Source organism: Melozone crissalis, unplaced genomic scaffold (assembly GCF_028551555.1).
Source record: "Melozone crissalis strain CALT ecotype California unplaced genomic scaffold, PUWL_Pcris_2 ptg000042l_1, whole genome shotgun sequence".
NCBI classification, from domain to species: Eukaryota; Metazoa; Chordata; class Aves; order Passeriformes; family Passerellidae; genus Melozone; species Melozone crissalis.
Genome location: NW_026535820.1, coordinates 6,324,854 through 6,341,459, shown reverse-complemented (window position 1 = coordinate 6,341,459; position 16,606 = coordinate 6,324,854). Strand labels below are relative to the sequence as shown.

The following is a 16,606-nucleotide window of genomic DNA, read 5'->3' as shown; positions in this document are numbered from 1 at the left end:
ACAGGTTTAAATGTGCCAAATTTTTTCCCCTCTGTAATATCAGCAATTCTTGTATGAAAATTCCTCCTTCCAAGCCTTCAGTCTGGGAAGTACTACAAGTAATGCCAGTAAACCAGAAAGCTTGTAGCAGCTGGGCCCAGCTTAAAGAAAGAAAGATCCAACTTCTTGCAAACATGAGAGTAAAAAGATTTAATCTGGAGGGAATGTAATACATACATCACTCTTATAACTGTGTCTTTGAGAACACAAAATTCCATACAAGGAGCCATTATTTAATGTTTTTTTGGACATTCTGCAAAGCTTTTTTTCCCTAATACTGGTACGCAGTATCTGCCTCTAAGAAGCTGATTAAGTACTTTATACTTGCAATCTAGATGAATAAGACCTGCCTGATATTCAATGGATATGGGCTTTTATAGCAAAGAACCATCATTGTAAGCTGAAGGCATTTGAGAGGTTTGAAATGTGGAGCTGTCTTAATATTATTTGGGCAAATTTCACTTGGAATATTTCAAAAACCCTTTCCGATTTTCTTTTGTCAGATTAGGATTGGATATCTCCAAGTTAAATCTGGCATGTTATAAGAATTATCTGTATTTAGATGTATAGAATTTAAGGTGTGAGCCTAGTTTAGCAAAATGAGAGCAAAACCATTTCAAGCTACCAGGTTGTTAGTAATAAATTAGAGTGTTTTTGTGTCTTTGCAAAAAATAAACTAAACTTCCCTCCTGTAGGTGAATTAGCCTACCATCTCAGTGAAAATGAGCTGGGAAAAAGTAAAAAAGAAAAGAACCGTTGAAATCTAGAGGATGTTTTTATACTGGCAAGCATATGGGAAGACTGGAAATGTGATGGGTTTGGGCATGTTTCCTGGAGGAAGGGGATTGAGGTAGATGACAGCGGGTACAATCTTCAGGCAGAATTCGGCTGTAGGTGTGAGTGATACCCTGGCAGTTCAAGGAGAAGTTGTCTCTCAGCAGTTTAAATGCATCCTGTGTGAGAAGTGGACGTGTACGGTGTGGGACACCCAGCGCTCTCAGCTTTCACCGCCAGATGAGTGAGGTGACTATTTCGGTGTGTACATCTGTGCTGGGTTCAGACAGGGCTCCACAAATGCACCCAGAACTCTGATGTGGAGAGCCAATAGGGAAGGGTTATGGCTGGTCCTGGGCGTGACAGAAGCTGCTTAATTTAGCACCATGAGAACATCCCTGTGTGCGAGGGATAAATATAGCTGCCGGTCTGAGAGGCATCGGGTTTGGAGCACAAAGAAGACGGAGGCAATGGAGACAAATTCTGTGGCTAGTGTGGAAATGTTCTCTGCCGTCATTCCATTAACCTCAGGCACCAAGTCTGCTTTCAGGGGGCACTGAGGGACTGTCACTCAGCAGTGTGTGCTTCTGCCAGGAAGCCCCGGAGAGGGGAGCGCTGCTGGGGGGACATCCCTGCTCAGCTGCCTGCCCCCACACACTCTGTGCCTGGGAGGTGCTTCCGCTGACTGCAAAGGGAAGCACTGAGGGGTTTTGCTTTTCTCTTACATTGACACCTCTGTGTTCTGACCGAGCACTGCAGATTTCTATTATCCTCCCTTTTTGTACATTACTGACAATAAATTATATCCTCCAGAGTTCTTTATTTGTGGGAGGGCAGATCCTGGGGTCTGCTTTTGCTTCTTTTGAGTGACCTGTTGACTTCTGTGGCTTGGAGTTAGGTCTCTGATGGAGTATTTGTTGCTAAACTTCCTACCAAGATGCTGAGAGGCAGACAAATCTTTGTCAGCTGTGTGACAAGACAGCCTGATATTGCTGCTTTGCTGCTCACCTGTGCCAGGTAATGACCATTATCTGTCCCTGGGGCCTGGCAAAGAGCAATCTAGAATGCTTGCCAGAGGCAGCACAGCTCTCCAGCTTAGTTAATTTGTTGTGGAGTATTTTCTGTTTTAGCAGAAACATGTTCTCTCTCTGGGACTGTTCCCACAGCTCTGAAGTATTTGTTACAGTTGTTTTGTTAAAGATACAGTTGTTTCATGCAAAGTGGTCTGGCTTTGTTAGAGTCAAAATCCACACCTATGCAGTTAAATACACATCAACCCAAAGCTGATTACAAAGATGATAAACCATCTTTAACGTTTTTTCATGATGCTACATGTAGCTGCCATGCAAACATGAAGGGATGCTACTTATTCCAGCCTTGATAAGCAAGCATTGAATTGCACTTTGAGAAATTTGCTTTTGGATGAAGGGTTTTTTTGACTCTTTAAAGCTGGCACGCTGTGTGATGTTGTGAAAATACCAGATGTTCACTGACTGGGGAAGGAAAAAATTGTTTTTAAGAGGGATTTACAAATATAATGAAACTTCTAAAACATGACAGCAGAGGGAGCCATTGAGATTTGGTTTATTTGGTTCTGTTTTAAAGGAAGAAAAAAGGGACTTCAAACTATAGAGCACTATTCTCCTTCACATTTAATTGAATTAAAATGGGGAGGGGGGCGGGGGTGTGTAAATCCATGCTAGGTCAATCCATTTTACTCTAGTGCCACTTGTGGCATTGAGGTACTTCCAGATATTTGATTATATTAATGTTCTGGGCACCTTCCTAAGGAAATTCTGGGAACACAACTGTGCAGCAAGCAATAACCTCAGTGTGTCAAATGCATGAAGCCCCCACTGGAATGTGCAGTGTTATTTATTAAAATATGTACTATAAATCCGTGTTATTTTTAATCTGTATTACTGGCCTCATTTTTTACATCTACTGATATTTCTTTCTACTGTTTTGTGTTTACTTCAGTCTGTATACTCCCATATGTTTGCACTGTGCCTGAAGCTGTGTGGGCTTTGCAAGAATGTTAACAGAAGTTCCCGAAAGCAAGCTATGTGTGCACAAAATGTTTTTCTGTATTTTCTGAAATCTTGTTATCTGATAGGCTGTGGCAATTGGCTAAGAAGAAAAATGAGTTTAAATTCTTATTATTGACTCTCCCCATTACCTGCTGGAAACCACAACAAAGAAATGAGAGCTCACAGTGCTAGATGGTGTCTGCACAAACACCACAGCACGTGGTCCCTGAATCAAAGGGTGCAGCACAAACTGTGGTGTGGGAGGAGAAAGTGGAGGGGGGAAGATGAAGTGAGCTGCCTATAGCAGATTGACGTCAGTTCAGGTTTTACTCCTGGCATCATAGCTGCTTTAAGCCAGAGCTAGGTGATAGTGCTTGCATTAGTGGCCTGTATTTGCCATGCCTGCTGCATTTAGTTTGCACCAGGACTCTGCCATCATGCAATACTTTTTTCAACATTGTTACCTAATGTTGAATAGCAGCAGCAGGAATTTCACATTACCCTTCATGATGATTCCCATGTAGTTACATCCTGAACGCACATCAGCCTCTATAAACAGCTATTTTTTTTCAGTTCACAGGTGTGGTGGGGTTTTTGTGTTTTGGAGGTTTCTGTTTGTTTGTTTTGAGGTTTTCTTGGTTATCGTTTTGTTTGTTGTTGTTGTTTTTCTTTTTTCTTGTGAAAACATCTAAGATGCAATGCTGATTCAATGTTTGAATCCTCCTCATGTACTTGAGGAGATATTTTAATTTCATTCTTAGCTTAGTATCTCGCCTTCACAATTGTTCTGGTGTACTTTCTAAAGCCACTGAATGCTTGCTGACAAACACAGATATTGGAATGGACCTTGGACCTCAACACACTTCTTTTTTTAAGCATTTGCCTATGTGGGCAGGGAGCAAGCAGATTTGTCGTCTTATCAAAGGATGCTGAAAGTTTTCAGTTTTGGATATTAAGAGTAGAAATTGCTATGTCTTTTAAATGATGGTTCATAGCCATTTTTTCCGTGCACAAAATTCTGCATAGACCTGTAAGAGTTCAGTGCAGTTTACTTTAATAATAATAGATTTAACTGGAGATTGTTAGGCATCTGTGGAAAGAGATTTAGCTGAAGACAAAAATGCACTTGGAACCAAAGGCTGTGTTCTCAATTTAGCAAACCTAGACTCTTATACAACTAACAAAAATGAGAGTCCAGAGACTAAATCCAAGTGGAAGTGAGAGTTCATGGACATGCTAGATGCTCTAACTGCAGCCAGGCAGCTTTATATTGTTTTCATGCTAGCACTGCTGCTTCTCTACTATCTGCAGAACTAAACCCATCATGAGCAGGGACAGATTTGCCAAACCCATCACTTCTGAGTAGTGGCCACCTCCAGAAAATCAGATGGTTAACTAAGCTTCCAGAGGTTTTATACATAATGTGAGCTCTTTGAAGTGCATTGTATATTCACATCTGCTGCTTGCAACTTCCAGGTCCATGGGAAGCCTTTGCGGGGTAGATAAGATGAGGCATGAGCTGCTGCACAGAGGTGGTGTGAAAAGAGGAGTTTTGGAGTCTTAAGCCTTCCCTGCTTTCTGGTCTCTGGCCTTGGAGAGTCCCTACACCTGGATTGCTCTTAGAGTGACCTGTGCCTCTGTGGTGCTGTGATGTGTTGCATCTGCATCTGGTCCTGCTTATACCAGTTTCTGAGGTGCATTCAACTTCTTATCTCTTCCCTTGAGAGCTTAACTTCTTTGATGCTAATTGAGCTAAAAGAGCCACGAGAAGGGAAGAAATTCATACTTGCCAACAGGATTCCAATCACCTGAGATATGTGTTGTTTGGTATGATCCAGCAATGTTTCTGTGCTCATAAAAATGACTGCTTTCTTTAGACAGGAATAATAGAAATGTTTCTTATTTTGATGGGTCTATTAGTCCTTGGTCTAAACAACAAAATTATGTTTCCAGAAAGAAATCTTATACATAGTTAGAGCCCTGTAAAGAAAACACAAACAATTAAAAGCAAGATTCTCAGCATTTATAGAATCTTAGGTTACTGTAAGTATGGCACTGACTTAAAAATAAAAGCACAGTCTTACATTTTCCCTGAACTTGGGTATTTCCTCTGAAATTGAAACATCAGAATATGGACTTGTTCTTGCTTCTGAATTAAAAAAAAAAAAATAATTAACAATCAATAGCTTGTGATTTAGGCTTATCAAAATTTAGAGTAAAGCAGAATGAGTATTCCCTTCATTTTTTAAATTTAATAATTACTACAGTTGTAACTTGATGAGATTTTGCATTGGAAAGCAAAGAAGGAACAGTAAGCTCCTGTCCTTTTAAAGACTGATCCTTCTGAAATCTAATAGCAACAATTTATCTGCCTTAGCAGATTTTCCACTGTTGTTCATTCAAAAGGATGCGCAAAAGTGTGGGGACATTAGATTTTAGGTTTAAAAAATAATATTTTTTTAAACTGCACCCTAAGACACTGTTTGAATCAAAATTTAAAGTGTGTATTATGTATAGTAATTACATTTCAAATTCTGTTATACCAGCTAAGTCTTCAATTGAGATTATAAATGTTTTATTTCAATGTACAATGCCTGAATTAAAGTATCATTTCAGAAGTGTATTTTATTTTTTCAGAAGGTCATTGAGATGTTTTATGAGTCATTACAGATATTCCTAATCTCATTAATGTTTTTATTTTGAAATTTTTCTAATGTTAATAAAATGAGGTCTGCAAAAGAAAAACTTTTTTTTTCCCTTTAATCTTATATTGTATGTATATGGTATGAGAGAGTGTTTTAAACTAAAACAACCTTCATACAATCCTTATGGTTTGTTTTTCACTCTTGTTCCCACTCACTCATTCAAATTATCCATTTATTTCATTTATTTCTGGAAGGTGGGCCATGTTTGTGTCTTCCAAGAAAAATTATGACCATCATTCTTTGTTTATGGATCCTTACAGTTGATTTGAAACAGCTCCTGAGTTTAAAATGCAGATATCTATTAATCTGGTGTTATAGGAACTTACAATTAATTTAAGCATGTAAGTTAAAAAAGAAGAAAAAAATTAGGAGAAAAGAAGGCCAAGGACGTTGGATTGCTGTTTTTAAAAACATTTGGGTTAATATAACAGTTTCCAGTATGCAGTATATTAACCTCTCTCTCACTTCAGTTTTGTTTCTATCATTCTTTCTTTTCTGCAATCCCATAATGACATTCTTAATTCCAAGACACAGCATCAAATGAAAGCAGGGGTGCCCTGCATGTCTGTCCACTGTAATTACTTTAAGATTGTTTTTGTTTTAGTGATGGGTTGACCTTCTGAAGTTCCAGCTGTCATGAAGTAATACACATGACAAGGAGGTATTATATGTTATAGCATCCTTCAGCTTCCCATATGCGCTTGTCCCTCCTGATTGCCATTCACATGTCTGGAGAGTTCTCAGTTATGGGTGCTGAAATGATGAAGTAGATGCAGAAACTCTGTCACTTCTGGCAAATGTAATGTCTGACCTTCATAGCTGTACTCTGCCACTGGGGACCAGAGATAAACAACTCATCCTCTTGGCACTTCTGTTCCTGGGGGCAGATATGCACTCATGAGATCATCAGGTTGAAGTCACTCTATGAACTGTGACAACTTAACTGCTCATTGGGAAGGCTTTAAAAAGAAACAACAAACCAAACAAACAGCTGAGTGAACCAGCTTGTGGCTGTGCTTGTGACAGTATTGTTTGGTGTCACACACAGAAGTACCAGCCCACTCCAGAGAATGGTCCCTCATGGAAGCACACACCTCTCTGTGTGTGAACAGTGGTCACTTGTTGTGGATATTGAGCTGTGGCTGGCTGTTAGGTGTCTGAAATACATCTTCAGCCCTGAAACAGAATGTTCCTCTGGTGACTGGAGACCTGTGCTGCCCCTCAGGAAGGCTGAGAGCTCCCCTGTGCCAGTGATATCAAAGGTTATTATGCCTGCAACTACATTTCTCAGAGGTTATTACTCAGGCCATGTAATTTTTTATATCCTACAACTTTAGTGCTATTAAGAGAGACTGATTGATTGTTGCTTCAGGGGCAGTTGAATGAAGTTTGGATCTATTCACTCTCCCAGAGTCTGCTGTTAGTTCATTACAGAAATATTTGCTTGTAACCAAGTTTGTATTAACTTGATTCATTTTGGCTTCAAAAAAAAAAAAAGATTTTTTTTTCTACTGGATAATTTATAGATATAAAGCAAAGTATAAGAATGAAGTTCTCAGTCAAATGGCTTTCAGTTGGCCAAGCACAATATGATACTATCTACCTTCAGAGATCTGTTTTCTTCCTCTGATTAACAACAAACAAGAGATCTAAACTAGTAACTCCTGAGGAGTTTATAATGCATTTCATATTAATTATTGCTGTTATACTTGTTGTGAGAGATATCTCATATTATTTGCTTGAAAAAGGATATGGTTAATATGCAATTAGGATGGCTGCTTTCTGAATAGTTGATGTAGGGACCTTTTACTGGTATAGTAAAACAATAATTTCCAAAAAGTGGGATAGAAGATCTCCTCTAGTAAATTGTATCATGTTAGATATCAGGTTATAGGGTTCAATGGACAGAGTAGGAGTTGACATGTCATGAGATGCTGTTTTTACATTAGATTTGACATTATTACTTCAGTGATTTAGGCCTTAGATAAGCTCCTTTCTAGAATGGCAGCACCTCACAGTTTGGGGAGTGAGCTGCTGATCCTTCTGAATGAAAGATGTTAGAAATAAATAATCAACCAATAATCCACACTTGTTCTGATGCTGATAAAGGGTTAAAGAATAATATATTTAATCTAGATAAGCCTTTTTAGTGTTTTTTACACTTTTGAGTCTTGTTTTTCTATTAGGTATAGAGCTTGGGAGCCTGTGTGGGCAGCAAGTGAGACGGTGGTCTCCATTACACCCAAAAAAGTCCCTCAAAGTTTTAAGAAGAAAAAGAAACTGCACAAAAGAGGAGGAAAAAATATAATGTAACATTTTCAAGTTTATATATTTTGAGCATGGAAGGTAATTTCTGAGTTCCAAGGCATGTTATTTATCACATTCAAATTGGAGCTTAGGGGAACTTCAAAAGATACACTGCTTAAAATATTATTCAACAGAAAGTGTAATAAAAAAAATTTAAAGATTAAAAGTTAGTCACAAATAATCAGAAAAACAAGACTTTCCCCCAAAGCATATCTTTAAATATTAACTAGACTCACTTTTGATCTTCATGCTTAATTCAAATTCAGGATAGATTCCAGACCCAAACTGAAAGAAAGTGCTGATATTTTTCTCCCCTCATTTGCAAGATCTCTGCTCAATGCCATATTGCTTGTTTACTTCTCTATGATGTTTCATTTATCTAGTTATGTTCTATAACACACATGCTTTAATATTTTATAATGGAAGCTGGGCTCCTGGGTAAAGAGAAGGCTTCATCTCTTGAGATTGCCTAGATCATAGGCCAAAAAAAAGAAAGCCATGCTTTCCTCTGACTTGAATGTGAATTAATACCTCAGATTTCATTTTGGCATCAACTACCCACTCTACATGCTATATGCTCTGTTTCCCTTGCTTACTCTCTGACTGTAGATCTATCAGTGTTCATTTCAGCTCTTAGATTTTCTACTTCCCTCTTCATTTTAACTTCTCTAAAATCACTGGAAATCCTACCTGCGTCATTTTATTTTCTAGTTCTGTTCTAGTTTCCATTTCCTGCTTCTTTCCTTTGTACTCCCTGCAAGCAACCCCCATGATCTCCTGATAATTTCTTTCTAGTTCCTAGCAGGGATAATACTGACTTTGACTACATACCCTTTGGAAATCCAGAGTAGTTTCAGCTTTTATTCCTCTGTCCCTTCTTTTATATATCTTTTTTAAAATTTTTTCAGAGACTGGTGTTATTTCTATACTTGTTAACTCACTCTCTGTTGTCAAACTGCTTTCTCCTCCCCAGTCACCCACCTGTGGGATATCTCTTCAAGAATGGCCAACCATTAATTGAAGTCCCTAAAGGGTCTATATTTTAAATCTTTGCCTTTTTATAAATACAAATTTTTTCTTTTATTCATTCACATTATCTATATAAAGATATGAGTAATATATTAAAAGAAGACAAACTATCCTTTCTGTTATATATCAACTGTTCCACAATCCATTTTTATCTTCAAGGGAGCTCTGCTTTCTTACTTCCTTCAGATCTATAAAGGACACTATATTTTTAGGTACTGTCTTTGCCTCTCCTGCATGTTACAGCCAATTGTTGCAATTTTTTCCTCTTATTTCCAATCCAATTGCACACATAACTTTTTCTAATTTGTTATGTTGTGTGTTATAACATCTATTTTGGCATGGGAATTGCTGCCTTACTTTACTTCAATGTGCAGGACAGTTTCCAACTTTGTCAAGATTTTTTTCTTCCCCTAGGCCATTGCTAAGACTTTATCACTTCTTTAGCACATTGCACACAAACTCCATTTCACAGCTCCTTCCCAGCCTACCCACCACTTCTTCCACTGTGACTGTACCAACTTCTTCCTCTGAAGTAACCTAAGGTGCTGATCTCTTTCTATTTTTTAATTTAATTTTCTTAAAAAGACCATCACTCTCTTTTCATAGTGCCACCTTATCTCTGTACCCTCCTTCAAAATCTTTATTTTTCTGCCTTTTTACGGTTAGGTGATGTGACCAGAAAGGGTGATGCTGGCCAGAGGCAGGCAGCTCAAGTCTTTGTCCTACCCCCACCACAAGGTGAGGTTCAGCTGGCTTTATACTGCTGCCTGCTTTGAAGGAGTAGTCCGTGCCTGCTGCCCATGGCAAGGAATGAGGGCAACTTGCTGCATTCTGTGGTGTGAATCACACAGGCTGCTCAGAGAATCTTCTTCCTATTGCTTCCAGGATGATTCCCTGGGCAACTGATGGATGAGATCCTCCATTTGTGATTTCTTCTTTTGTTATCTTGGAAACTTGGTGGGTTCCTATATTGTCCTACTGCTAAAAGGAGCCTGCTCCATAACCTAGATCTTGTTGTAGCATAAATAATATAGATGTGTCAATTTACAAATTAAAGCTTACAGAGTTATAGTTTACAGATTAATGATTACAGAACAAAGATTTGTTTGGTTTTTTTGCTTGTTTCCTTAGGCGCAATCTTGTTCTATTGAAAAATTCTGAAGACTCATTAAATCACAAAATCTACATTCTTTCCTAAAAGAGCATCACTGCATTGGCAGTAAATTGTTTGCTATTATTGCTATTATTATTACTTTGTTCTATCTACAAAGTTTAATTTTTAATCCAAAATTTTTAAAAATTTTAACCAGTTCTAGACCTGTGAAAGATGCTCTGCTTTTGGGGCTGATGCCCGAGTTTTCAGAACTGAATGTTTTTCCTTCTCATCAGTTAATCCCAAATAAATGCACAGGAAAACTCACTGCTGGTGTTCCAATCTGTATTGATCAGCTGGCCCACCCTTTGGCCAGGGAAAATGAAAAAGCATTCACACTGTCAATTTTTTTGTGTAAACAGTGTGGAACTTTGGCACTCAAAGAGATGCAACGAAGGTTTGTTGAGGGGTCTGTGCACGTATTGCTGGGCCTGTCACCAAAGGCTCCTCTGGATTTCATGGAAAACCTAAACTGACTAGTGAGAGGACGAAAATGATGTGGAGTACTGACTTAGCACTACACTTTTATTTTTGTTTCTTCTTTTGATTGCATAGATTAACTGTCAAAAAAAAAGGGAAAGTGTTATCCAGCAGGTCAGTGCTTTGTAAATGTCACTTGCAGGTTCCCACCAGAGTCAATGGAAGCTTTTGCATTGTCTTTAATGAAAGAACATTTAGGACTTGATTTTTCTTGTGGAAAGGCAAATCCTTCCTAAAAGGGAGCAGCAACATCAATCAGTGCTGCTGATGCTGCTGATGGAAGCGCTGTGCTTTCCAAGCTTGTGGTGTCTCCAGGTGAACACAGGTGCCTTGCTGCAGCTCTGGATCCTGCACATGCCTTGCTTCCAGCCTTAACACTTCACGGTTGGAAGTACTGCTGATGTTTTACTTATCTTTTTCAGAATGAAAGGTGTGCCTTGCTGTTTGCCGGCAGGTGGCAGTGGTGTAGGAGTGTTAGGCATGACCAGCAAAAAGCCCAAGGGCTTTGCTACGGCTGTATCCAGGCTGCTGCGCACTCAGTTTCTTCCAGCTGCGAGGGGATTATGAGCATATTTCTCCTTGGTCTGCATAAGTTGATTCATCTCATCAGCACTTTCTGATCAATTGATACATTTTTGAAAGCGTGTTTCTGGCAATTGCTTTCTAGTGTGTGAAATGATACCATCTTGGGTATTGATGAAAATGGATGCTAATGAAATAAACAGAAGCACTTTTTACACGGCCCTTCCCTAGTGACACAGGAGCATTGGGCATTCAAGCGTTTTTTCCTCTTACAAACGGCCAGGTGAACATTTTCTGATTTGTATATTTGTCTTTAAAAAAAATCTGTTTGCATCACAGCGCGGGATTTGAAATCGACTTGTTTTGGTAACTTTTGATTTCTAAGGAAGTGTCGCTCTGCATTTATCAGCAGTGGCTTGATTGGAGGGGGACAGAACGAGCTATTAACCCCTTGTTTGCGAGCGTGGGTGTGGGTCTTGTTTCCACCTGCAATTCTGACTCCAGAGCCTCCTCCTGCTCCGGTCAGGGTTGGAGAGCTGTGTGCTGGCACAGTGTGCTCTGCTGATGAGTCATGCCCTCCCAATGCACAGAGGCAGAGGTAAGTGTGTGTTTTGGTCTCACACTGAACCCCCCCTGCTCTCTAAATCTGCACTCTACAAGTTTACTGATTTTTGTATGTTAATTAAAAATGATTCAAATGCATTCAGTGCAAGGCCAGCATTGTTTTCATTTTGCGCCAGGCATCCCACTACCTTTTTTTTGTGCGCAAGCCTTTTCAAGATTCAGAATATTGACTGGTTTTTTGCTTATGTCCCTGACAGTGGGTGAGATGCAAGACTGATAGAATAGGGTGCCTCACAAATTTGGCTGCTGCCTCTGCTCTTCTTTTTACTGAAGAGCTGGAGTTTGATATCATAGTGAGTCTCTTTTATGTAACATTTCATAAGTGAACCAGGCATTTCTCAAAAGCTCCTGAAGTCAGCAGCTGAACTTCACTATACCTGGTCAGGAGCTGGCTTCCCAGTGGATGGAGGAAAGAGGCGGGTTATTGTCTCCAGTAGTGACCAGGGTCATAATAACATCAAAACAACTCCCAGAGGCTATTGCGGTTTTGTTGTGTTAAGAAGTTTGGAACTATTGGTCTCTAGACTTTTGGTGCAGGCTTTTTGGTCAGATGATTGAATTTAGGTGATACAGATCTCTACCACAGCTAGGATTTTGAGTGAGGAAAATTAACTTCTGTAGCTGTTTCTCATAGTCCTAGAACTTAGAAAAAACAAAAAACAAAACTAAAAAAACCCAACCAACCAACAAGCCAACCAAAAAAAACCAAAAACAAAAATCCAAAGCCAAACCAAAACAAATAAAAACCAAAACAAAACCCCCCAACTAATTTGAGAAGGAATTTGAGGGTCAAACAGTTGTGTAAGTAATTGAATGAAGTGGGATGTCTGGCACAGAATTTTTGGTCTGGAGAGAAACACGAAAAAAGAGGAGAAACTGCTAACTGTAGATCAAGCACGCATTTCTCTGTAAAAAAACCCTAGGCTGAACCTGTTTTCTGACTGAATTGTAGTAAGTATATAAATATAATTAGCTTTTTAGTATAATTAAATATGAAACAAAATGCTTCTGGGAGACTCCATATTAGCAATGAAAACCCTAATTTTATTTAAGTTTTCTGTATTTTCCTTATTCCCTGGGTTGGCTTCTCATGGCAGTACAAATCATGGCCCTGCTATGTGGCCACAAGATCTAAGCAAAGGGCAGCCTACTGAGAGAATATTGAATCACTGGTCCTACTGCTTGCTGGCATCTGAAATTTAAGAATCTATGGTTGCTTCTGTTATTTTTAAACTTTTATCATGTTTAGACAGGCAGTGCTAAGTACCAGCTGACACAAAAATTGCTTTGGTCTTAAATTCAGAATCTTTTTCAGGAAAAGATGTTTTCATTACAATCTTATTCATTTACCTGAGGAGCAAGAGGGACCAGAAAGTCTATTTCAACTATCACTTATCAGCTAAAGCCAAACATGTAATTGCTTATGTATTGTGAATTTTATATAGGTCACTGACCTTTCTGGAATATGCAATAATTAGGATTTTCTACTTATTTTGGTGTTTCATCCAGGAGGCATGTGGAGCAATTCTTTCTTCTAGTTGGTAGCCTGCAGGACATTTTGTGCTTCAAAATAATTGAAAATAGGTAGAAAAATGAGGAGTTGTCAAAGATTAAATTAGTTCTTAAAGGAAAAAAATTAATTCTCAAATACAAGTCGTGATTTCTAAGGAAGTGGTTGTTTGTAAGTGCTGAGCACACTGGGGTTCTGGGATGGGGATGCAGAATATTACTGCAATACAAATAAAGTCTGCTTGCACTTTAATGATTTAACATAGTGCTCACAGGGCCGGCAAGCTGCATCAGTCAATGCTTTCTGTAAATACCAAAAACTATTCATGTGAATAATCAACATGCTTATGTAGTTCCAATATTGTTTGCATTGTACTATACCTTTTAATTTTTGATGATGCTGCCATTTTGAGAGAGGATTTATGTAGTGTATTACAGAGGAGGTGTGTTGTACTTAAGATGAAAATGGGCTCACCATACCCAAAAACGAAATAAGAATTTGAGCATCATTTCTCTGTTCTCCATTAAAACCTATCCATTAATAAAAAAGGAGGTACATGTTTTCCCATGGAAGAATATGTGTGTCTCGCAAATATGCAAGCATGCTTAGTCCCCACTCCCATGAAGGGAATAGGGGTGGGGAGGCAGGTAGGGATTGTACTTTTTCTGTCTTCTTGGATGGAAATGATACTCAAAGTTCAAATCCAAAGGAAAATGGCTAACAGGTGTAGAAAATTGGGGCAGTGGAGGGAAGAGTAATAACCTTTGTGACTGGTTTTGTGATTATTTCATCTCTGTCTGTGAGGAGCAGTGAGGTCTTACACTTTCCAAATCAGTGAGGGAGCCGGAGGGGGCTGATGCTGTGTGACTAGAGGAGCTGGGACAGGGAAGCAGGCAGGGGGAAAAATCTTGGTTGTTGTTGGAAGCATTAGCAAGCAGACTGTAAAAAGCATGGTGAAAAGAAATGGGTGACATTGCAAATAAAGGCAGATGTGCTTGCAATGGAATGCAAATATTTAATGGACAAGAGGAGCCTTCACATCATCAGCACAGGGGTCACACTCTCCAGGATCCCACAGGGACAGGGCAACGTGCAGGCACCATCAAGAAGAGCTGCCAATTTCCTTTCTTGGTGTTGGGCAAAGTACCTGCAGACACCTGTTGGAATTTTGTTCTTGCCATGATGTTACAGCTGCGTGAGATATGCTAGGGTTTGTGAAGGAGAGGGGACTTAAGCAGACAGGTAATGTTGCTATGTACTTTGTGTCCTCTTGATGGAAACCAGATTTTTATGAACCCAGTGATGTTTTGGAATGCAATAAACTCTACTAGAATATGATTTTTATGATTACCAGAAATGCCATAACATTTCAAGGTACTAGCTTCTGTGGACAGATTTAAGTGATTGAAAAATCTTTGAGGGGAACAGATGTGAACACTGGAACCAAATGAGAGCATGTATTTCTCACATCTGTCCCTTTAATTTTCTGCATTTTTGTGACTCTGTCTGGAATTGTGGGATGCTATATCTGTCATATGCCAACAGATGGCAACATTATAAGTCCATTTTTAAAGATAGAAATAACCAACCTCTCAGCTGCTCCAAATTTAGTCAGAAAAAAAAGTAAAAATTAATTGCATCTTTCTATGGATGTAAAATAATTTCGTGTGCCAGTTAAAACCCCATCAAACTACACCAGAAAATCCTCACCAAACCCCCTCCCCCCAATCACAAGTACAGTTCCTTATTTTTTAATAATTCTTCCAACACCTCTTGTATTTCATTCTTTTGCATACTTTATATTAAATTTAATATTCAGTGTTGTTTGACCTGGTTTTATTACGTTACCCTTTCATGAGTATGTATGAAACAATGTTCAGTGATGTTTCCTAAGCCTTTTGAGACCCCAGAAGTAATAAAACTTTAACGTAGATAGATATCTCAGGTGTTTTCTATTGGTTTCCTTAATGTGTTTGTATAATATTTTATCAGAAGCAGCAACAGCACCACAGAAGTCACAGGGTGAATTCTCATTGTTTCACATTATACAGAAATCTGATGAGATGAGCCATTGATCCTGCTAGCTTAAATATGAGGCTTTATAATAAATAATGCTGAATGGGATTCAGACGGAGCCCTCCCAGTTTCTGAACCGAGCGTTTGCTCGGCTGGCTGCAGCTCTCTCGCTCGCACCACTGAGCCATGCACGCTGCACTGATGGGTTGGGAGGCTCATGGCAGCTTCTCCAGCCTGCTCAGCAATTCAGAGAGCGACTCCAGGGGGTGGCACGGCAGCGCTGGGTGATGAAATGAGGTGGAAAGTAAAGATATCTCAAGAGGAAGACCTTAAAGTGTTGTGGTAGAGGTGTAGCCTAATTGGGGAAAATCTTTAGGGGATCACCATCTTTCTTGAAATTGTGTCCCTGCTTCAGAGCTTATTGATTTTTTTTTCCTGTGCATCTATAGTTTTAAAATGTAAACTGTAGACCCAGCAGACGTGATCTTTAGTGTATTATTCTAATTTAACACATCTTCATTGAAACAAAATATTTTTCAGGTAAACATCCTTCATCTATTTTGTAAGAATACTGTTCCTGGAAATTACATTTGTGAGCAATCAATCTATAGGGATAATCTGCATAAAATCCAAGGTGTAGGCAGTCAGAAATAGGGGCAGTACTGAGAGCAGGGGCAAGCTGCTGTAGATGGGGTAGGACTGTTGCAGGTGGATCAGCTCCTCCAGGTGAACTTTATGTACTAATATAGGTACTGTTTCTTCATCTTCAGGTGGGCAGATGCACAGGAAAGGTGTTTGTTTGAGGTCACATGTTTTACGAAGAGATTTTGAACATTTAAAAATGAAAAATCCTTTACAAATGTGGAAGATTATTACCATTATAGTGCCCATTATTAGGATGTGTGTGGAAGTGTCAGCACCTACTTAGAGTTCTACAGCACAGTATCCTTGAACTGAAGAGTTCAAAGAATGTAATCCAGGCAGGACTCTTGATTTTGCTACAAAGCAAAGACTAATGACACCACTGCAATTTGGCTTTAGGCCAAAACCTGTTGCATTTCATAATTAATTGGCTTGTTAGCTCATGAAGAAGAATGCATATAAGTTGTGCTAAATGGTGTCAAGTCACTCTTAGGAGGCAGCACACTGTACCTCGAGGGTCTGCTCTTGAACTGTGGAAAGTCTGTGGAAAAAATACTGCGTATTTTGGATGGTTTAGGGCATCTGTGATAGCATCTGCTTTTCTTCCTGATGATTCTTAAATCCAGTTTCCTTCAAATATGACACCACCAGCAGAGAGACTGTCCAAACCATGTAGCTGGCTTTGTCAATGTATTGCACTTAGAAATTAGCTGTTTCAACGAGTTTCTCAGTAGGAGCTATGGGAAGGAGCTGTGTGGTGTGTCCCATACCTCCT

At 39.1% G+C, this 16,606-nt stretch overlaps 1 long non-coding RNA gene across 3 annotated transcripts in view; it reads left to right on the top strand.

Annotated features, from left to right (window-relative positions):
• The first annotated feature begins 1,369 nt into the window (after positions 1 to 1,369).
• The window catches only part of LOC128942446 (uncharacterized), a 181,057-nt gene continuing 165,820 nt past the window's right edge, over positions 1,370 to 16,606 (top strand). For all 3 annotated transcript variants that reach the window (XR_008483620.1, XR_008483621.1, XR_008483622.1), the window contains exon 1: positions 1,370 to 1,830. This is a non-coding gene — a long non-coding RNA (uncharacterized LOC128942446). The remainder of the gene's footprint in view (positions 1,831 to 16,606) is intronic.